Raw genomic sequence first — 21,674 nt, 5'->3', positions numbered from 1 at the left:
TAAAAGAAATGAGGAAAAGTAAAATGCTAGTCCTCAAATTCCTGTCACTTCACACATGTGCCCTACAATCATTTCCTGCAAATGGAAACTTCTAACAAAAACTCTGGGCTGGAAACCTGGGGTTCCAGTTTCTTTCAAGGTCTTGTGGTAGGGAACTAAGTAGGTCAGTAACCTGCGTTTGGCTTCCAGGGTGCAAACAGAATCATTGCTAACCCCCTTTGTGTCTCACAATGGGTAATGAAATTCATACTATGGCACCAAAGCACTTTGAACTCTTTAGAAAAAGTAATCATATCAACTTAGAGCATCAAAACTGCCCCGTATTTTGAAGGACTCATGATCTGCACTGTGCTTGGCTGCTGGTGGAAGCTTAAAGACACCAGTAATTGGCAGAGCTTTATCTTAGACTTCCATTTGACCCTCACAACCTCACACATGATTTTACACAGCTTCCTGTAATGGGGGAGAAAAGCACTTCTTTTAAATCTAATGTTAGTTGAAATGCTAAGGCTTTCAAAGCGGGGCTTTAAAGTCACTTTTTAGAAATTGTATTTTTTTTTTTTTTTTTTTACTTAAAATAGACATGCCAACATTATTCTGACTGAAAGAAGTAGACAAGGTCATTCAACTCCTAAAAGCTTATTTTCCAAAAGCACAGTTAGGTCTCAGCTTTCGGGGTGCTTCCGGCTTTATCAAAAAGACAGAAAATACTGGTCACTGTGTTTCTTTCTCAAAGTGCCGACGGTAATCTGTGTATGAGATAAGGGGCCAATTTCCTATAGGAACCTTCTCTTAGATGGGAGAATATTTTTAAATTAAACAATGTTAGTGTAATATATTTAAAGGTAAATCACAAATTCTAAGTCTTCCAACTATTTATTTACTAATATGTAAGACATGGAAACTATAGAAATCTCATTAAAGGAAGTTACTTTGATGAAATTTGCTTTTTGGGGGGTATGATTGCTGTTCGCCCTTGAGGGCAATTTGCTTTGGCTCAGGTAAGCAGGCAAGCCCGTTTCTCCAAGGCGATTCCAACTCCACGCCCCTCAAAACCTTAAATCTTCAATTGAGTTATTGGGTGCAGGTCGGTTCTCCCACAGAACCTCCCAGCTTCCGGAACAGAGGGGCGGGGAAGAAAGACTGCTTTTTATTTCAGAGCTGACGTTTGCAATCCTAGTGCACTAGCAAAAAAAAAAAAAAAAAAAAAAAAAAAAAAAAAAAAAAAAAAAAAAGAAAAAAGAAAAAAAAAGAAAAAAGAAAAAAGCTGAATTTTCCGCGCTCTTCTGGCAAATTGGCGTCCACTCTCTGACGCGAAACCAAAGGAGGAGTATTCAATGGCGACAGGGCGCTCTTTGAAGCCGGCTCCTCGCGGGGATTCCGGCCCAGGCCGCCGCCGCGGTCCCAGTCCGGCTGCAGAGAGAATTGGAGAGGATGGAACCTCCTGCTTCCCGCGGGGCGGAAGGAGCGCCAGCGCCTAAGGTGGGTCACCTGCCGGGAAGGGAACACTGGTGGTGCAGACGCACGTGGGAGGAGCACAGGTCCCGGGTACAAGTGCCGAGCTGGCGACTTGGGGAAGAGGTAGGCTCCGGCTCAGACCAAGCAGGCGTGAGGGAGTAGACCGGACGTCCCAGGTTTGCAGTGACGGCGGAATCACCCACCCAGCCGCCTCACCTTTCTGGAGCGCTGGTCCTTTCCCTTGGACTGAAACCCGAGGGGCCGCCGCACCGGGTGGGTGGGACCGACTACTCCAGGACCCGCTGTTGGAGCTGCGTGCCAGGCGGGGCTGTGCCGAGCAGCTGAGCACAGAGTGGAGCACCAGGCACCTAGCGGGCCGGACTCGGGTTGGCACCCAAGCCGGCCGGACAGCAGTGGGCGCTCGCGATCCTCCTCTGCCCAAAGCGCTCTCCCTCCGGGCCCGGCCTCCTCCGTCCCCTCCTTCTGCTCCTGCTCCTCCTCCTGCTCCTCCCCTCCTCGGGATTGAGCACCAAAACGCCCGCCTGCAAGGTCCTAGGCGCGCTGGCAGCCAGGAGTCGCCGCCACCACCACCGGGTCTCAGTGGGTGCCTGCGCCTTTTCCCCGCCCGCCTGCCCCGGGCCGTTCAGAAACTTGCTCCACCCGCCGCGGGTGCTCGGCAGTACTGCCCATGGCCCAGCCCAGGAGCCTATTTAGGGCGCCGGACGGGCTGGACAGAGGCGCGGCTCAGGTGAGTGCGGCGCGCGCGGGGTGGGAGAGTGGCAGGACGCAGGTGTGGGGGGCTCCGAGGAACCTTAGTCTGGCGTTCTGGACTTCGGGCAAGTGCAGAACCCAAGAAGAATCGGGGCTGGAGCAGGTGGAGTGGATGCAGAGGGAAGCAGGAAGAAGAGGCTGGGGATTTTCCCATCCTCCTCACCTCTTACCCTAGCACCTCTGCTCTGGAAGTCCCGAGGGACCGGTTGATCTGTAAGGACAGGGATCCGGATTTCTGACTCTTACTGGGTTGGGTGTTTTTCCCCCCAGCAGAGTCGGGAGGTTCGCTCCTGCCAGCTGCTTGGCGACCGCAGCTTCAACATAGGACCCTGTGGGCCAGCGAGAGCGCAGCACTCAACGGAACCTGGGTACCACCTGGGGCCAGAAACTGGGGCGATGACACAGCCCGCAAAAGTAACTCGGTCGAGGGAGCCTTTGGAGGTGGAGAAGCCTTGGTCGGGTTTGCCTTTGCATTTGGTTGGAGATAGGCATCTCCCAAGCGAGAAATTGAGGCGACAGCCCTGACAATAAGTAATCCCCAATGCTAATTACGTGAGGGTCTTTTTTTTTTTTTTCTTGTTACTTTTTACTGATATTTTTTCCCCTCGTGGGTTTCTATTTCCGGGCCCTTGGGCAGCGGATGGAGGTGAGGGATGGCGGGGCGCGAACCTGCGGTTGGAGCGCCTAGCCCCCAGATCCCAAGAAGGGTTTTATTCGCGGAACTTGACCTCGCCAGGTGCGCTCTACCAGCCAGGGGGCGGACCACGCGCTGCTCCTCCTTCTGGCCCCAGCCCGTCCCGGGAAGCGGAGGACAGACCCAGAACGTAGGCGGATGATGGGAAGAAGCAGCTAGAGCCAAAGCCGGGTGCCGGCGCGGGATGGGGTGTGCTGGACTCTTGCAGTTATTTGCCGGCGCTATAGGGCTTCCATCTCTTTCCCTCCCCCGGGAGCCAGCGATTCATCGCACACTCAGGGTGCTCTCTTGGGCCGGGGGTTGCATCCTTCTCTCTTCCTCCTCCTTTGCAGAGCCAGTGGTACCCTTGCCTCGCCTTGCGCGAGTCTCGCTCCTCCCTTCCCCACAACGTTATCATGAGCTATTTTTTATCTACAACTTATGCCAAGATGCTTTTGGGGGGATTCTAGGGAGGCCACTCCAAATCCACTGTCTTTGCGCTGCGCTCCGAGAAGCAGTCCCTTGCTAGCATGGAGCAGCCTCAAGGAGTGGCGGGGAGGGGAGCCGAGAACGGAGGAACCAGTCCGCCCTCTTCTCCTCCCTCAGCGCTAGCCCCGGAGGGAAACCCCACCACCACCAGTTCGGCTGCGCCTTCCGCCACTAGCCCAGGAAGAGGGTCCCCAGACGAGTCCCCACGCTCTCGCTCTCAGGCACTGGGTGCTCGGGGACTGCTGAGGCAGCAGCCTGGCACAGGCAGGATCCTTCATTTCCACCCGTGCGTTCTCGCTTTGCAGGCAAATCTCATTTTATGTTGTTGAAATGCTTCCACCCAAGGGTTAATTCCAGGAATTCCATCTTAAAAAAAAAAAAAAAAAAAAAAAAAAAAAAAAAAAAAAGGAGGGAGAAATAACCCAACTTCTTCTGCCGCCCTGCATTTCTAAAGCAAAGCGCATCCTTTGGCGTTCGGATTTTTTTCTTGCTTTCTGCATTCCTGGTAATTTTGGGTAACACTGGGTGCAATTAGAATAAGACTTACCTACTAAAATTCCAAGAAACGCGCGCTTGGCTGCAAATCCCTGCCTTACCCTTCCCTTTGTATATCCAGCGCTTAGATTTTCCCCCACAGGATTGCAGAAATAACATATTGAAATGGACCATTGTGTTACATAAGGTTTTCTCCAGCGTTAAGCGGAGAAAGAACAGCTTCTAAAAGAGTCTCTCCAGGTTTTTGGTTAGCCCATCTAACTCTTTCAGCTGAGTTTGACAGGGATGGACAACTTCATGACTAAGCACTCTTAAGTGAAAGTGGTTAATTACAACAGCAGCATAGATGAAGATTCCTTAGTGAGGCTTATTAAGCTGTGCTTCTAGACTGTGGATCCTCTGTGAAGCCACAGGGTATACAATGCTCTGCAGTTTTAAGATGGGAGATTTTTGTTCTGAGAAGCTGGTGAGAAAGTGGCACCTTGAGATGGCATCGGAAAAAGCAAAGGGTTCTTTACTTTCCTGTCATTATGTCTAGGATGCAGCCTCAAGTCCTCCCAGGGTTCCCCCAAAAGTTGGAGCATGTACTTTTCTTATTAAAATAAGAAATTATTTTACTGGAAAAATCCGGGGGGCGGTGTCTCTGAAGGGAAAAGTCACATGGAAGCTTTTCTTGCCTTGAATTGAAACTTGATGTTGACTAGGAAGGGGCTGGAAAGATGGCCTGGGTGGTGTAAATGGTTTCATCCGTGCACAGTGCCTTTCGAGACCACGGCATCTACCCATGATGGCATATCCCCACTGTGGTTGCTAAATCGTGTCTGTCTATGGGGGCTAAGGTTTGGAGGAAGGCACGATAAGATGTATTGGGTGTCCTGATGAAATTGAGCCTGTCCCCTGGGTCAGTGCTCAGGCACCAGGTTTCGGGGCCTGCATCTAAGCCTGGGTCCCTGTGTTAGAGACAGTTGTTGTAGGAGGAGTGGTAACATTTTAGCAGCTTCCAGGGAAATGCAGTAACTTTCCAGCTAGTGTTGGAAAAAATCAGGGCTAGTCCTCATTTTTTCCCTCAACCTGGCTACTTGACCTCGTGCTTTCAATTGAGGCTGCTCTTTTCTTACGGCAGAAGGCAAGAGAGTGCTAGCTGGATTTAAAGTTAACTTCTTAGCCCATGACCTTGGGCAACAATTTCTCCCTCCCTGAGCCTAAGTTTCTTCCTCTGCAAAATAGTGATGAAAAGATTATTATAAGAAAGTGAGAAAATGTATACGAAATGCATCTTGCTGATTATAGGACACTTGTGCAATTGTAAAGGGTAAAAAATACAAAAAAAAAAAGTTTTATCGTAGATCTATTTTAATGTTCATTTTAATTGTAGTTTGCATATGTCTGAGTAAATTACATATGCTAAACATTAAGTGGGAGAGATTTCATATAATTGGCCAGTGTCTTCTTGTGATCACCCCACCTGAATGCTACAAGCAGCGGACCTCACTGCTTCTCAGAATGATTCCTTTCTTGTTTTCAGGATCACAGTCAATTTTTCGAGTTTTTTTCCTTTTAACATAATACATGTGACGTGTCTTAAGAAAATCTATTTGAAGAGAAGGCCCTGATGTTAATTAATCAAAAAAAGGAGAAAAGTCATAAATGGGCAGTGACTCCACTGGGGAAAAGTAAAACACGACCAGTGTCACGAGATGACCCGGGCCCCCCTGGTCTAAATCTTTCATCAGTATAATGCACTGACTCCCCATTGCATTTTAGGTGTTGTTCCAAACTGTCTCCAGAACCTAACTCAGTGCCTGCCTGGCACTTAGACATTCAATAAGTATGTTTGGAATAAATTGAATGAATGATTGGACTGAATCTTCACAGCAACCCTGGAGAGCAGATGGCGTCATTTCTATTTTAAGGATTTGGAATCTGCCGATTGGAAAACTTAATTAATTTTCTAAAGGTACAAAGGATTCCAGACTAGAATTCAGGCCTGTCTGTTCTTATTCCACTCTGCAGTCGTGCCTGTAGTGCCCTCTCTCTTCAGACTCACTTAAAATCCTTCTAAGCAGTGGGAACCAAACATCCTATTGAGGAAACACAAGCTTCCCTTCGTAGAAGGGTTTTTTTTGATGGGAGATGGGCCTCTTTCTCCTTGTCCATATCTCCCAGCCCTGAACTAGGGCTTAGTTGAATGATCCCACCTGGGGCCTGGAATCTTGAAAGACTAGCTAAAGGACACAGGGACACTGGAGTGTTTGTTTACCACCTTGGGTCATGGATCAAGTGGCATTGGCAGCGGTAGGCATGTCCCAAGCTGTGGTCCCAGAGGTGCCTTTTCTGCAACACCATCTTGACGTGCCCCTGGTGCCCAGGTTCCTTTCATTCCTTGTCATTTTCCAATCCTGGCTTTTCAGCTTCTCGGCAATTCCTAGAGGCAACCCACAGTCTTCAAGTGAATTCCCTTTCTCCCTGACTTAGCCAGAATTGCAACCTGCTGATGTACAGCTTCTCCCCATTCATCTTCAGGCCTGTCTCCAGCATGAAGCATCCTTACCTTCCTTTACCCTTGGGGAATGAAGTCTATAGCTTTTTCAGATCGTTAGAATAATATCTACTGGGCCGTAGTTTGTCAATAGTTATGTGCTACTACAAGAGGTCTAGAAAAATGAATACATTATTCTTCCAAGCGATAGCCTGAACATAACAGAAATAGATCCCTGTGGGCATCTTTCTTTTTCTCTAATACATGCTTTTTGGTATTTTCCAGCAGGGGTCGCAAACTCTAATGCCTTCAGCCAGGCAAGTAACAGCTTGAGTGGAACAGGACTTGGGCCCTGTGCCTGAGTAAGTGGGGGTTGTAGTCCAGATCCAGCACAGGGGTTGCAGGCGGGACTTCAGGTCTGCTCTTGCCAGATCTGGTTATGTTTTTTTTTTTTTTTCCAAGATAGACTGTCAATTCACAGTTTTATGTGAAATCTACTCACTTTCAAGTGCCAGCAGCTAATTCAATATTCCTCAATAACACCATGTGGGCCAAACCAAACATTTCTGTGTGTAAGCCTTATATCTGTCACACAGGCCTCCAATGTATGGCCTCCCAGTTTCCAGGGACATAAGGGAAATTTGGAATATGAAATTCAGGAGAGTATGTTATTCAGAATATCGAGGCAAGAGTGTAGGGGCATGGAGTGCAGACGGTGCTCTGGTTAGTTACTGTTTACATTTACAGAGTGAACCTCTGTTCGGGATGTTCCTTCTTCCTATCTCTGTGACCGGTTACAGCAATCGCATTTACTCCTTTAACACATGTTTATTGAGTTCCAGCCATGTACCGCGTATTGTTCTGCTCACTGGTGACACAGTAAGGAACAAAACAGATGGAAGTCCTAGCCCTTGTGCTTATCTTCCAGCGGAGGAGACAGACAAAAAGCAAGACAGATAAGCAGAATCTCTCCTAGTTAGATAGTGATGTGCTAAGGATTAAAAAATAAATAAAAACTCGGGGAAAGTGATAGGAAATATCAGGATACTGGGGAGGAAACTTAGGCTGTTAGCCAGGGAGCTTGCAGTTCAGGCTCTGGCTCAACATAACCCAAAGTTAAGTTTCATTATCCAACATAAATATTTTCTATGTGGGAGTTTGATTGTCTCCTGGGACTATCATCTGGTGCGTAGTTTTGGATATTAGGCTATACTCTCAATTTTAATAAAATTGACTATTGAGCACGTTTATTATCTGCCATGTACCTGGCATTGCATTACGTATTAGAGTACATTGATGAACAAAACCAATCAAGGAGTACTCTGCAAGGAAATTACAGAACAGCATGAAATACATTAAACATGATCTCAAATGATTAGGCAACTAAAGTGATTGAGGACTGTGGTAAGGATGCCTTAACTGTTGAGTTTTCATACTCAGAACTCTGACGTTCAGCAACCTTTTTTGACGGCATCTCACTCTTGTCGCCTAGGCTAGAGTGCAGTGGCGTGATCCCAGCTCACTGCAACCTCTGCCTCCTAGGTTCAAGGGATTCTCCTCCCTCAGCCTCCCAAGCACCTTTTTAATTGATCTTTTATTTTGTTCCAGGAACAGTTTACGTCTGTGCTTATTAACTTACTTTAGGCCTGCTCCCATCGTCCATGGAAATTTTTTTGAGGCTTCCATTTCTTTATCTGGCAATGATATTTTTATTATAAAGTTTCATTTTGCATTATGAAAAGTATTTAGTTTTTAAAATGTGTTCCAAGTGTAAAGTGTGTTTGTGCCCTTTGAGACTCTGGTACACCTTCTTCCAACTCTGTCCCCACCTTTGCTATTGATTGCTGTTCACAAGGCAGTTGTGCAGGAGATTAAAAAAAAGTTCTTGTCATTGATGAATCTGCCGTTGAGTATGGGAGTCGGATAAATAACCAAGTCTCTGCCTGTCTCATGAGATGGACCATCTCAAGAATATTTCCCTTTCATCACCCTATTTCTTTCTTTCATAGTAACAATTTCTTCAGTAATGTAATTTGGTAGCAAGTATGTTTATCTGGAGTCACCTTTTTACTTGATTAGCTTATTTGCTTACTTTCTCACACTCTCCTATCAGAACATGTGCTCCAGGACAGCAGGGGCCTGGAAGTATATGTTTGCTCCAGTTCCTAGAACAGTATATTGCTCAGAAAAGAAGAAACAGGCAGCATTTCTGTCTGGGGGAGTTAGGAAACGCTTCAAGGTGGAAGAAATATTTAAGAAACGAGAGAGACATGGTGAGAACAGCCAAAGAAGAATGATAAAACACAGTCAAAATTGCATAGCCCTCAAGCCTTTGTTGAAAACTCATTTGTCTATTTTAGGGATTCCCAATACGGTCAGTCCAGCTGAATAACTGGCGTATTAATACAAGGCCTTTGCTGAATAGATCCTGGTCTGCTTGTGCAAAAGCACTCTGGCATGAAAAGAATGTGGTAGATAATTCCTTACTTTCACATAATGTGACAATACCCACCGCCTATTTTATCTCTCGTACCCAGTCCTGCGAGGGCCACAGGGGAGCCCTTACCATCTTCATTTGGTATTGAGGGAAACTGAGGTACAGGACTGAAGAAACTTTTCTTAGAGATGCCCAGAGTAAAGGGGGCAGACTTGATCCAGGGACAAGATTCTCTACCTGCTGTGAGCAGTTGGCTCAAGGTGGAGATTTGTTAAATCCCTGGAGAACTGAGTAGCCTACATTTTCTATAGGCAAAGAAATACATTTAGATGTGAAATATTCACATCTCCTTTCATCCCTCAAGAACTTCTATTTCAGCATTTTAGGTCTTGTCGAATTTCCCCTAGAATTCCTGCAGATGAAGTACTTGTACACCCTGCAGTAGGTTGTTTTATGTAAATGTCTTCATTCTTTAGTTTAGGAGGGTAAATCAAAGTTCTGTATCAGCAGTTAAAATACAGGGAGAGAAAGGTGATTTCAGATGCAGCTGAAATGAAAAGACACGCTTGCCTAGCTGTGCTCCGGAAAACACATACTTGTGTGGCAGGGAATGAGAGTGGGCTGGGAGCCTCCTCTGGAAAACTGGCTTGCACTTTACTTGAATTACTTCTAAAACCAGATCTTTCCCAGTGTCCTGGGTAGGAAGGAGGGGGAGGGTGTTGGTTACAGATTTCTGAGATTAGATTTTGCAGCTATTTTTGTGGTTGAAAGAGCATGACTTTGGAAGTCATTTATATTTGAATTTCTGGCCTTGTTCTTACTGGTTGTGTCACTCTGAGTAATAGACGATTTTTCTGGGCCTCAGTTTTTTTCCATACTCCCATGAGGATTGAGGGAGATGGCCAATATGTAGTGCCTAGCACAATGCTCAATGTGTTTTGTCTTGTGTAGATTTGCCAGATTTAGCAAATACAAATACGGAACACCTAATTCAATTTGAATTTAAGACAGACAACAAATAATGTTTTAGTATAGTATGTCTCAGATACTAAAAAGTAAGAAATGTGTCATGTTTATCTAAAATTTCAATTTAACTGGACATCCTGTATTTTATTAGCATCCCTATTCTCCTAGCAGAAGTTCTGAAAGATTCTTTTCTGAAAGTTCTTGTGCCATAGGAAGATAAAGAAAGCAGTGTAGTCTTCAAGATGAAATGACTTGTCCAGGGAGTACGGTCCAAGGGGAAAGAGAAGGGCTGTTTTCCTTGGTGAGCTAAGCAACAGAACAATCAAACCAAAGCAAGCTTATTTCTTTGCTTAAAAGGACCAAAAGAAGTGTAGACCAAAACAGAACTCTGGGCATTGAAGAAGTGAGCCCGATTCTTGCCTATGTCACCAAAGCACAAGCCAGATTATTCTCAACACCCTTCAAGAAGAAGGTATTTCAACCCTGTGAGGCCACCAGGGTAGTGTTCATTCCGCTAAGATAGAACCTGATTAAATACTAACATTGCTCCAAGCTCGTTACTGTAGGGCTGGAATCAGGAAGACTAGCCTCACACAGGGTTCCACTAAGTACACTGAAGGGATCCTTTGTGCTTTGAAAACTCACACCTGAAATTGCCCCTGCAATAAAAGCTAATAAAACTGTTAGAGAGCTTTTCAGACTCGCTCCCCACAAATAGATGAACACAGATTATAAATTGAGTCTGAGATCTCTCCTGACTCCATGCTGTTCTGAGGAGGGCTGTGAAAATGTTGCATTTCCGTTTCAGGCGATAGTCTAATGCGGAACTAAATTAACAAGAGTTTTGTTGCATGTGGACTTTCCAAAGCAGAGTTTCATGCTTTCTTCAATAGTGAGGTATTGCTTATGCCAAAATAACGGGTTCCTCTTGCGTGTAATATCAGTGACTCCTCGTTTAACCTGAACTTCTTACTAGCAGGGTGTTTACGTGAAATATGGGCCAGAAAGAAGGTAGAACAGCATTGTGATTAGTGTGAAGGCTTTACCAGCCAGAGAGATATGGTTAGAATCTGCTATGCTCCTTTGCAGCCATGCCGTAAGAGGCGAGCTACTTTACAGCTCAACATCTCAGTCTCCCCCTCTGCAAAATAGGCTTAATTAAAATTATAGCACAGATTTTATTTCATGTGCATTAAATTAATAAGTTATGTCATGCACTTATACAATGTCTGGTTCACTGTCAGAATTTGTTTTTTTAAAGATGCCATTAATGATGAGGGAAAGCAAGGAAGGCCTCTGGATTGCAAACTCAATGTTCTATCACAAAGACCACAGACTAATTTGTTTTATCAAATTATATTTTTAATGGGTTAAACGTGCCCCTACCATATATGTTTTCTTACTAGAAGGCCCCTACTTTTTCTTTTTTAAAAATTTTATTGTATTTTATTTTACTTTAAGTTCCAGGATACAAGTGCAGAACATGTAGGTTTGTTACAAAGGTAAATGTGTGCCATGGTGTTTTGCTCCACTCATCAACCCGTCATCTAGGTTTCAAGCCCTGCATGCATTAGCTATTTGTCCTGATGCTCTTCCCCGCTCTCCCGCACCCCCAACTGGCCCAGATGTGTGTTGTTCCCCTCCCTATGTCCATGTGTTCTCATTGTTCAACTCCCACTTACGAGTGAGAACATGCGGCGTCACAAACTAAATTTTATGCGTCATATTCATGGGAGAGCGTCTCAGTCTTTTGCCCTTTGTTTCTTTAGTCTTAATTTATATCATGCAAGTAAGCACTGTTATTCATTTTCTAGGCCAACAACTGAGATGCAGCAATGTAGCAAAATATGGAAGGAACAGTGAGAGGAAGATGCAGAAAAAGTACAGGGAGAGGAAGAGAAGTGGGGAGATAAGATGAGATGGACGGAGGGTGAGAGAAAGGAAGAGATACAAGACAAGAGAACAGAAAAATCATGAAAAGCAGAAAGAAGGATTTGAAGAGCATAGAAGTCCAGTGACGTTTTGTGACAGGGTGGGCTTCAGCAGCCCCTGAGTAAACCCCAGTGCAGCCAGGCCACTCCCTCTCCCTGCCTCAGCAGAGCTTCTCAGAACCCCAACACAATGCCTCATGACCTTGAGGGAAAGACATAGAAACTGTCGGACTCCAACTAGAAAGCATATGGAGCATGATAGGAAAGGGAGCCATGTACCTTCTCCACAGTCTGTTTCTGTGACAGCTGAACATCACAGAGGAAAACTGAAGACAAGGAACCTGAGTGCCATCTTGTGGAGGGACAAGCCATGGTGCCCCTGTGGGTCCTCTCACTGTGTGTGGGTTTGGTTTGGTTTTAATGGTTTGCATGGTGTATCCTGGCCTTCCTCCTGTCCCTAAGCCCCACCTCCTGCTCCGTGGGAACTGAGTCTTTCTGGGGTGATGAGTACATTGATGCCAGTCATTCTGTGATGCAGGATCATTCTTGGGGCCAGAGCTCCATTCGCAGTTTGAAATTCATGGTGGCTCTGGGCACAAGAGACTTTTCCCTGATCCAAAAGGGAGTGTAGTATTTGAAGCATTTGACGATGGGGAAATGACTTGGCATCATTGAACTTTGGTCGCCTTATCTGTCAAATGGAATTATATTTCCTTATGGACTTTTGTTGTGGGAACCACATTTTATGATGTATGCAAAGCACCCGTGAGAGAGCTTGATATGTAGTTAAGTGTCTATAATGTGGCACTTAATAGTAATGATTATTTTTCTTGCTGGTAAGCCTGATTTTGATTGAAAAGCAGATTACAAATGTCATCATAGATCTATCTGCTTATTGCCTTCCAGTCCACCGCTGCCTTCTGGCCGATCCTCCCCTCCAGGTGGCTAAAGTGCCACAGTGTCCCAAAGCAGCCGATCTCATCACTCTGCTCTAAAGTAGGAGGAGAGCAAGGTGCAGGGGGGCTGCGAGGAGGGGGGCTCTCTTTTAATCGCAGAGGAAAATCTTTCTCAAATGACAGAATATTTTCCCCTTGTGTCCCCTTGGCCAAAAGCTAGGTCACAGGCTCATAGATAAAATAATTACAGCATAGGAAACTGAGGCAGGAAGACATTTGAAGCAATGAAAAAGGAAAATGAATCGACTATGGTAACTCTGAATTGATCCTTCTTGCCTTCGGGCAACAATTACACTTCTGTTCGTATATTACAATTGGAGATTGATCCCGCTTAGCTTCATCACTTCTCTTTTACTGCCGTCTTCAGCTAAAACACAAATCTTATATCTTTCTGGCTTCTGTTTTGTTTTTCCTTCCCAGCTCTGTCATTTTTACAGCCATTTGCAATCTGCAATATTTCTCTATGTTAATCTCTCTTGCTAACCGGAGAAAACTTTGTAAAACACAAATATAATCAGGTTATTGCCCAGTCCTGTAATTCAGAAAGTTCCATGGATTTCCATTATTCATAATATTAACGTTTAACTGCAGGACTTTTAGATGCAGGAAGAGGTCAAGTCCCAGCCACATTGCTTCATCACAATATCACCTTGGGCGGGTGAATAACCTCTCTAAACTTCAGGTATTCTTCCATGATTTTTAATTATGAATTTTTCATACACTCATTTATTAACATTTAATTTGTTCTAATAGATAAAATTGTGGGAGGATGGGGACTTTGTCTAGATCTCCCCACTCCAAAAATCTGTCTCTAATCTGAACCAATGCCTGGCAGACAGTAGTCACCCAGGAAATAATTGCGGAGTGAAAAACCATGCAACCTAATGCCCTCCATTTCGTAGAATAGCCAGGATTAAATACGATAATGCATTTATTTATTATTTTAATTAGAATGCATTTTATTAACTTAGAATGTTTAATACACATAGTGGGTGCTTGAAAGCTAGCTCTCCTTTTAGTTTTTTTTTTTTTTTTCAGTAATAAAAGTATTGCTGAAATTCAAGTTCTGCAGGATGGCTCTCACATTCTAATTTATTAAGCCTCATCATTAGCCACTCTCTGTTCTGTACACATACCTCATCATCTGACCTCAGGACCACCCTTTGTTCCCAGATAAATCAGGAATGTGAGCATTCACACCCCTGCACATGCTGTTTCCTATGCCTGGAACTTCTGTACGTTCTCCCTTTTCTTATCAGGTTCAGACTGTATCATTCTTTACGGGCTGTCTAGCTCTGTCCCAATACACTGCTCCCTCTCCATGGTAAATCACTGCCTGTGTGCCTTTTGCCTTGGATCGCTCTCTTCCAGGTACTTGATGGAACGTGCTTTCCTTCCTATTTGGAGTTCAACAGGGCCATGCAAAAGCGAGGGGAACTGATATGTGGTCACCTGGCCTGAAGCTTTTAAGAGCCAGCCCATGCTTTGTGCCTGATCTCCTCCCCACCGGCCTGGTGACTGGCACTACGCCAGAGAGTACCTGCTCTGTCTTTCTGCCTCTCTGAGAGACAGAGCGGTGTCCTGCCACCAACCCTCATGAGACAAACAGCAAAGGGGGGAGGGACAGAGATGTAGGTGCTGATCTCAGGCTGACCTGACATACCCTGAAGGAGGCACCACCTCTCCAGTCCTGGAGCTCTCCGACTTGTGCAGGTGGCATTGTTGTCATTGCTCATTGACTTGGCTGCGTCCCTCAGGAGACAGCTCCCAGACAGCAGGACAGAACCCCGGTCATGCCCCTTCATGCCCCTTCACACCTCTTGTCCAGAGTATAAGTCCTCGATCCCTGAGTGAAATATGGATTTATGTATGGATTTATGTGGTGAGAGGGGATGAAAGGAGGGGTCTTTGGTCATGGTTGTTAGGAAGTGAAAGTACCATTATGATAAACAGAATTATCAGTCTTTGAGGGGAGGCGGATCTTTTCGCTCAGATTGCCTGAGTTCAGATTGGCAGCTGTCTTTTGTCATCTCATGAAGGGTTTAAAGTGACCTGAAAAAATGTCACCTGGGTAAGGTCAATGCTACCTGCACTCTGCCCTTCCCTGGACTCTCTCATAGGAGTTCGTATGTGCATCAGCCCTTCCCCAACCAGGAAAGCACCTGTTCTAGGAACGTTTTACACTTTCAGTCGTACTGGAGCAGCCTGCTCCTGCTGGCTTCTCACCCCCAGACAAGTCTCCTTAGCTGCACATATTTCCGCAGAAACACTCTCTCTGCAGTGTCATCGGGTCATGTGGTGACACAGACCACCAGGCCCTATTCATTTAGCCAAACCCATGTGTTTGGTTTAAGATTGTCATCACCTGCTACTTTTTCTTACTTTAATTCTTAAGGTTCTCTGCTAAAGGCAGCACAAAGGCTAATTACCTTATAATAGTTGTCCTTTAGAAACACTAGATTAAGAGCCACTTTATGCTTTTTATTCTGCTTTTCCTTTGTCATCTGTCTCTGCATAGCTATCAATAGAGCAGCATTTTTGTGCTTTCACTGGAGAATGTTTCTTTCTTACTCATCAATTTTCAGAATGTTGTTTCTTTCTTTACTTATGACAATTATTTAAGCAGACAAAAATAGCTGTCGTTAAACTTAAATTATTACTGATATTTTTCTTTCACTTTTCTCTTCAAGTTAGTATCATTGAGCTATTATTGATTGAGTGAATACTATTGAGCAATTATTTACTGTGAGTCTATCACATGTCAGGTGGGCTAAAATGTTTTTTCTATAATATTTTACTTAATTCCACCTAAGAAAACAGGCAAGACAGGGAAACTAGGCCCAAAGTGAAAAATAGCTTCTTCAAGGGCATGTAACTAACCCAGAATGTAAACCCAAGATAATTTAAACATGATTGCTTTGATCTTTCTGCCCCATCCATTTATTTCTCTATTTCCCTATTTACATACTTTAGCATGGACATTAGTTCAAAGCGTTGAACTTTGTTTTTGTCCTCACCAGACCCCTGAGCTTTCCTCAGGTGCCTTCTCCATGAAGCATATTCCAAATTTCCTTGTCCCAACCTCCTTAACGTTGATGAAATAGTGTCTGTTCCACAGTTTCCTTCATCTGCTTGGAATGGTAGCGTTTGCTTACATATCCATCTTTCCCCCTTACACAGTGGGTTCCCTGGGATGGGACCTAATTTTCTTCCTGTATTTCTGGGCTTGGTTACCTATGACCCAAGCAAGTAACATCTAACCCTCGGGAGTGTCTGAATTTGCTGATCTTACATTGTGGGAGTGAAGAAAGGGGATAATAATTGTAGAAAGAAATCCTGGATCCTAACTTAGTGACTCACAGTATTAAAATTCTCTCTCTCTCTATGAATCTAAGCATTGGAAGAAAAACTGTGAAAAACCAATCCAGAAATTTCAACACAATTTCCAAGGCTTTATTTAACATGAACTACTGTTCTTTGGCCAAGCCTACTCATCTTCCTTGGCATGTTGGACACTAATCAATCTGTTGGTTTAGATTTGATATCAATCTGCAATACAAAGCCAGGCCTGAGTGTTCACACTAGCTAGTGGGGGAAGTAAATATGGTTGTTAAAGCATAAAAGCAATGGGACTGATTTGACCAAGGCAGTCACAATCAGTTTTATTCTTTTTTTTTTTTTTTTTTTTGAGACGGAGTCTTGCTCTGTCACCCAGGCTGGAGTGCAGTGGCCGGATCTCAGCTCACTGCAAGCTCCGCCTCCCGGGTTTACGCCATTCTCCTGCCTCAGCCTCCCGGGTAGCTGGGACTACAGGCGCCCGCCACCTCGCCCGGCTATTTTTTTGTATTTTTTAGTAGAGACGGGGTTTCACCGTGTTAGCCGGGATCGTCTCTCTATCTCCTGACCTCGTGATCCGCCCATCTCGGCCTCCCAAAGTGCTGGGATTACAGGCTTGAGCCACCGCGCCCGGCCAGTTTTATTCTTTAGACGCCTCTGAAAACTCATCTTTATGGTAGCGTGCTATGGGCTGGAACATTTCAGGACCTCTAGGCATTGCTTCCTTCATTAATGTACTGATGACCTTGAGAAGGTTGTGAGAAGCAGGAAGTCTTGAAAACTTAGTTCATCATTGGAACAATCACACACACGTGTATATGTGTACACACACACACACACACACACACACACAGAGACACAGCAATTATATGCCACAGGCCCCTCCTGAAAGGAGATGGAACCAGGACTTGATGAGTGAACCTTGCTGAGGTCCCGTCAAATGTAATGAACGTGATAGAATAAAGATCTACATAGCCAAGGCTCTCTTGCCTGCAGTTATACTGCTCTGCAAGTGCCTGAGTGCAGAAGCTAAGCATGGTCAGGCCTGGTTAGTACTTGGGGTGGGAGACTGCTCAGGAAGATCCATTGTTTTATGCTTTAAAAAAAAAGAAAGGAAAGAAGCCTATCTCATGCAGCCTCCTGATTGTCCTTCATTTCTCCTCCCAATATCTTTGCTTTTCCTTCTTTCTCATTAAGAGTTAGAGGAAGAAATGCAGTTATTAACAGATGATAACTCATGTTCACATGGTTTTTGTTTTTATTTTGAAACACAAAGCAATCTATTTCTAATTGTAGCTCTGCTATCATTCTTCTTACCTCATAACACATGAATAAGACCAAAATGGTTTTCATGCAGATCTCTCAGTCCATTGTCTATGAGTCTCTGTGTTCTTCCCACAAGCATCCTGTCCTTAGCCCTCTCACAGCCCTAACCCTAATGTGATCATGGCTGTTTGTGTTTTGTTTTGTACCTTCTCTCTCTATTGTTCCCTCTCCACACCCTATACCCTGCATGGTCCCAAGCTGTTTGAGGGAAGAGACAGGGTGGGTGTCAACCGTGTCTCTAATTTCTTAGTGCCTGATGCACCGTACACTTATTTAGGCCTTGACTCTGAATTGTGGATACTCTCACACCCTGATACTTTACAAAGTTTGCTTCTCCATTTGCTAAGGAAGAGGCTGAGTGTCATATGTGGCACAAACCAGGAAACTAGACCCCCGTGGCAGCTCTCAGTCCTCGGCTCTTGTCCTAAGCAATTCTACTCACTCCCAATCGTCCATACCTCATTTAAGCCAGCAGAAGCCTTAGAGCCAACTGCCTTCCTCCAGCCTAAAAGGTGATTAAGCTGCATGTTTGGTGTGGGGATAAGGGAAATCTTATCCCACCACATGCCCCAGGTTGAAAGGATTCTCTTCTAATGGTTATTGTCACTGATAAACTTTTTATAGAAAACTTATCTTAGTTAATTAGGGCTACTATGACCAAGCACCATAGGCTGGATGGCTTATGAACAACAGAAACAGACTTCTCACAGTACTGCAGGCTGGAAGTCTGAGGCCAGGATGCCAGCATGCTTGGGTTCTGGTGAGAGCCCTCTTCTGGGTTGCAGCCCCTGCTGAATTCTCCTTGTATCCCCACATGGCAGAAAGAAAATGAGCCAGATTTCTGGCCTCTTATAAGGGCACTAATCCTATTCAGGAAGTCTTCACCCTCATGACCTAATTACCTCCCAAGGGCCTCACCTCCAATACCATCATGATGGGGATTTGATTTTAACATATTAATTTTTAAGGACACAGACATTCAGTCCATAGGAGTACAATGCTTTCTTATTTGCCTTGTTTCATTCTAGTAATGGTTAAGCATTCTTCATAGATTATTTCTCAGTCTAACTGATCCACCTCTCAATCAGGTCCTAGGTTCAATGAATATTCAGTGAATGAGTGCTAAGTATGATCTGAGTAGAATCAGAGCAGCAAGTGCAGGTCGAGAGGACCTACCCAAGGAAACAGCCTCTTTTCCACTAAAGGCTGTATTCTTCCCCCTCCCCATCAAAAAGAACTCAGCAGCTTAGAAGTTTGATATATGGTGCTACCTTTAACTTATAAAATGTTAGACTGATGCCCACACTGGTGACAAAACTCTGTGGTTAGCTTTTAACAACAATCACTGTGGCTAGGAATTTTGGATTCCGTAGCTCTTGGAAAATCCTCTTGAAATTTTGGATTCAGGCCGGGTGTGGTGGCTCAAGCCTGTAATCCTAGCACTTTGGGAGGCCGAGACGGGCGGATCACGAGGTCAGGAGATCAAGACCATCCTGGCTAAAACGGTGAAACCCCGTCTCTACTAAAAAATACAAAAAACTAGCCGGGTGAGGCGGCGGGCGCCTGTAATCCCAGCTACTCGGGAGGCTGAGGCAGGAGAATGGCCTGAACCCGGGAGGCGGAGCTTGCAGTGAGCTGAGATCCGGCCACTGCACTCCAGCCTGGGGGACAGAGCAAGACTCCGTCTCAAAAAAAAAAAAAAAAAGAAATTTTGGATTCCAAGAGAGCTAAGCTCTCTTGGGGTGATCAGCCCATATGTTTCTCAGTCCTCTAAAGCATTCATGTTTTAGATTGATCTTATATGATCTTAGAATTTATGACCCAATCATTTTACTCTGTAAATAAGTCTTAGAGTATCCCTGTGTCTTGCTCACCGTCACATGGAAGTCAAGACAGAACCAGGGACTAGACCCCAGCTCCTATTTCCCAGTTCAGCACCCTATTTACCCTGGTGCTTTGGCCCTTTCAAGCAAAGAAGACTTCATGGATATGCATATTATGTGTCTGAATTATTGATGACCTGAATTGAAGCTTTATCAGTTATTGGGATATGGAAGTCTGACAGTGACAAAAACTGAAATTTGGTGGGAGTTTTCTACGCCAGCCCTGCTCTTTAACAGTTTACACAGTCACATCTCCTTTGATCCCCATGACAATCCCACGAGGTTGGTGCTGTTACTATCCCCACATTTCAGATGGGAAGATGCACATAGAGGTCGCATGGCTTGCTCTTGGTCATATGGAGTCAGTATGGGTGCAGCCAGGACTCAAACCCAGGCCCTTAATCACCAGCCTCCCCACTCTGAACTCCTGTGATTCGTCTTGATGATTCCTGAACTTCTCCTTCTGGCATTACTTTATTTAAGTAATCATAAATAACATTTTAAAAGTATAAAATGTAAATCATTTTGCATCCACATGCAGAAAGAACGAATGACCAGGCCACTGATGGTTTAACTTGACATACACCATTGCATTTAATCTGAAGATAGTGTAATTATAGTAAGAGATAACAAGAAATTACAGAGAGGGCTGTGTGGAGTGCACGATCTAGGTGTTGTTTCTCTGGATAGATTACATGGCGTTTAAATATTTCAAGATTAGCAAGATGAAAAAAACAAGCATCTCCTGTTTAAAGTAAAGCTTGAGTCAGAAGCAAATGAGATACTAATTTATTTGTAGAACCTGAGCATCAGTATAATGAAATATTCAACTTGAATGACACTTTAAAAAAATTTCAAGCAAGGGACAAATGGAAATCACAGTGGTGTGTATAGGTAGGTGGGCCAGAGGAAATAACCATGTACTATTGCTTTATTCAGTGCTATCATATGAACTGCAACAGTGTTTTCAGAAAAGGAAAAATGTGGTCAATATAAAATCAAAACCCACTAGGGAATTCTACTTGTATTATTTCTATGCCAGTTTTCCCTTTGAGCTCTTTCAGGCATAGATGCCGCTTTGTCATTGCTCTACCCCTGGTGTTTTTCATGGTGCCTGACAATACGAAGCACTCTCTTAAATGTTTGTTTTTAAATGATCATGATAAACCAAGACCACACGTATCTAAAAAGAAAGATAATGAAAAGCTCCTGGGCCAAAACTGAACAAAAGTTTCCAAGTTACGCCATTAACTTTTCTCAAGTCAGAGCCTGTACATAGTGAAGCGACATTGCTGAGATTTAAGTTCAGGACTGTATGCTTCATCCTAATGCCAGGGCTATTTTTCCTCTCCTTTTTTTTTATTTTTCATTTTTTATTTTTTATTGTTTTTTTTTTTTTTATTTTTTTTTTCTGGAGATGGAGTCTCACTCTGTCGCCCAGGCTGGAGTGCAATGACGTGATCTTGGCTCACTGCAACCTTTGCCTCCCTGGTTCAAGCAATTCTCCTGCCTCAGCCTCTGGAGTAGCTGGGATTACAGGTGTGCACCACCACGCCTGGCTAATTTTTGTATTTTTAGTAGAGACGGGGTTTCACCATGTTGGTCAGGCTGACCTTGAACTCCTGACCTCATGATCCACCCGCCTCAGCCTCCCAAAAGTGCTGGGATTACAAGCATGAGACACCACTCTCGGCCTCCTCTACCCTCTTTCTAAATTTCTAGGCAGAGGACTGAAGCTTCTCAAGCTGTGGGTCCTGTAGCCTCATCCACACCAGCACCTGCCATGGCAAATCTTAGCATAGGCTGAGGTTTTCCTTGTACCCCATTTAGCTTTGTCTCCTACTGCCCTGAATGAATGCTCCCATGGGACTTTCTTCTGAGCACGGCCAAGTCTTCTCCGAGATTGTGTTCCAACATGGCCTTTGCTGTGAGGTCCTTCCAGGCCCTCCCTGACCCTCTGCCAGCTCCCATCTCTCTCCTCTGGGCTCTTGAGTTTCCACGGATGGATCTATGTCTACTCTGAAGTCTAGTCATTCATTCCTTCCACGTGCATCTTCCACATTATAAGGTGCTCCTTGAAGACAGGGACGGGATTATTTCGGTGTCCCCAGGAACTCAGTACAATTTTAGAAACATCGTAGATGCCTTGTAAGAGTTTGAGTGATCACCTACGGGCAATGCATAGACCTTAGGCATTGCTCTCTGCAGACTTGCCATTCAGTCTTTTTTATTTTTATTTTTTTCCTTTTCTTCACTTTACTTGGCAAGTTATATCCATTTATGAGATTCCTAAAAATCAGCACTTTTCACATAAGTATCCATAGTTGAGTTTTGAAAAATGTGAAGATCAGACCACTCTGGTCCCTGGTCTCTGACAAAATCTGCCAGAGTTGGCAGCACCTGCTTCTTTAGCCAAACCACACACACAGCTGCTTGCCACCATCTCCCACCAGCCAGCTGGCTTCATACATAGA

The 21,674-nt window shown here is 44.6% G+C and overlaps 1 protein-coding gene across 3 annotated transcripts in view; it reads left to right on the top strand.

Annotated features, from left to right (window-relative positions):
* The first annotated feature begins 1,101 nt into the window (after window positions 1-1,101).
* The window catches only part of HS3ST1 (heparan sulfate-glucosamine 3-sulfotransferase 1), a 37,303-nt gene continuing 16,730 nt past the window's right edge, over window positions 1,102-21,674 (top strand). For 2 of the 3 annotated variants that reach the window (XM_005554488.5, XM_005554487.5), the window contains exon 1: window positions 2,013-2,206. The gene's annotated coding sequence lies outside the window, so the exon portion shown is untranslated. Of the gene's footprint in view, window positions 1,483-2,012; window positions 2,207-21,674 lie in introns of those variants that run through there. The other variant, XM_005554489.5, reaches the window with a different exon arrangement.

The sequence above is a fragment of the Macaca fascicularis genome, chromosome 5 (assembly GCF_037993035.2).
Source record: "Macaca fascicularis isolate 582-1 chromosome 5, T2T-MFA8v1.1".
NCBI lineage: Eukaryota > Metazoa > Chordata > Mammalia > Primates > Cercopithecidae > Macaca > Macaca fascicularis.
The sequence above is the reverse complement of the archived record's forward strand: the minus strand, read 5'-3'. Positions and strand labels throughout refer to the sequence as shown.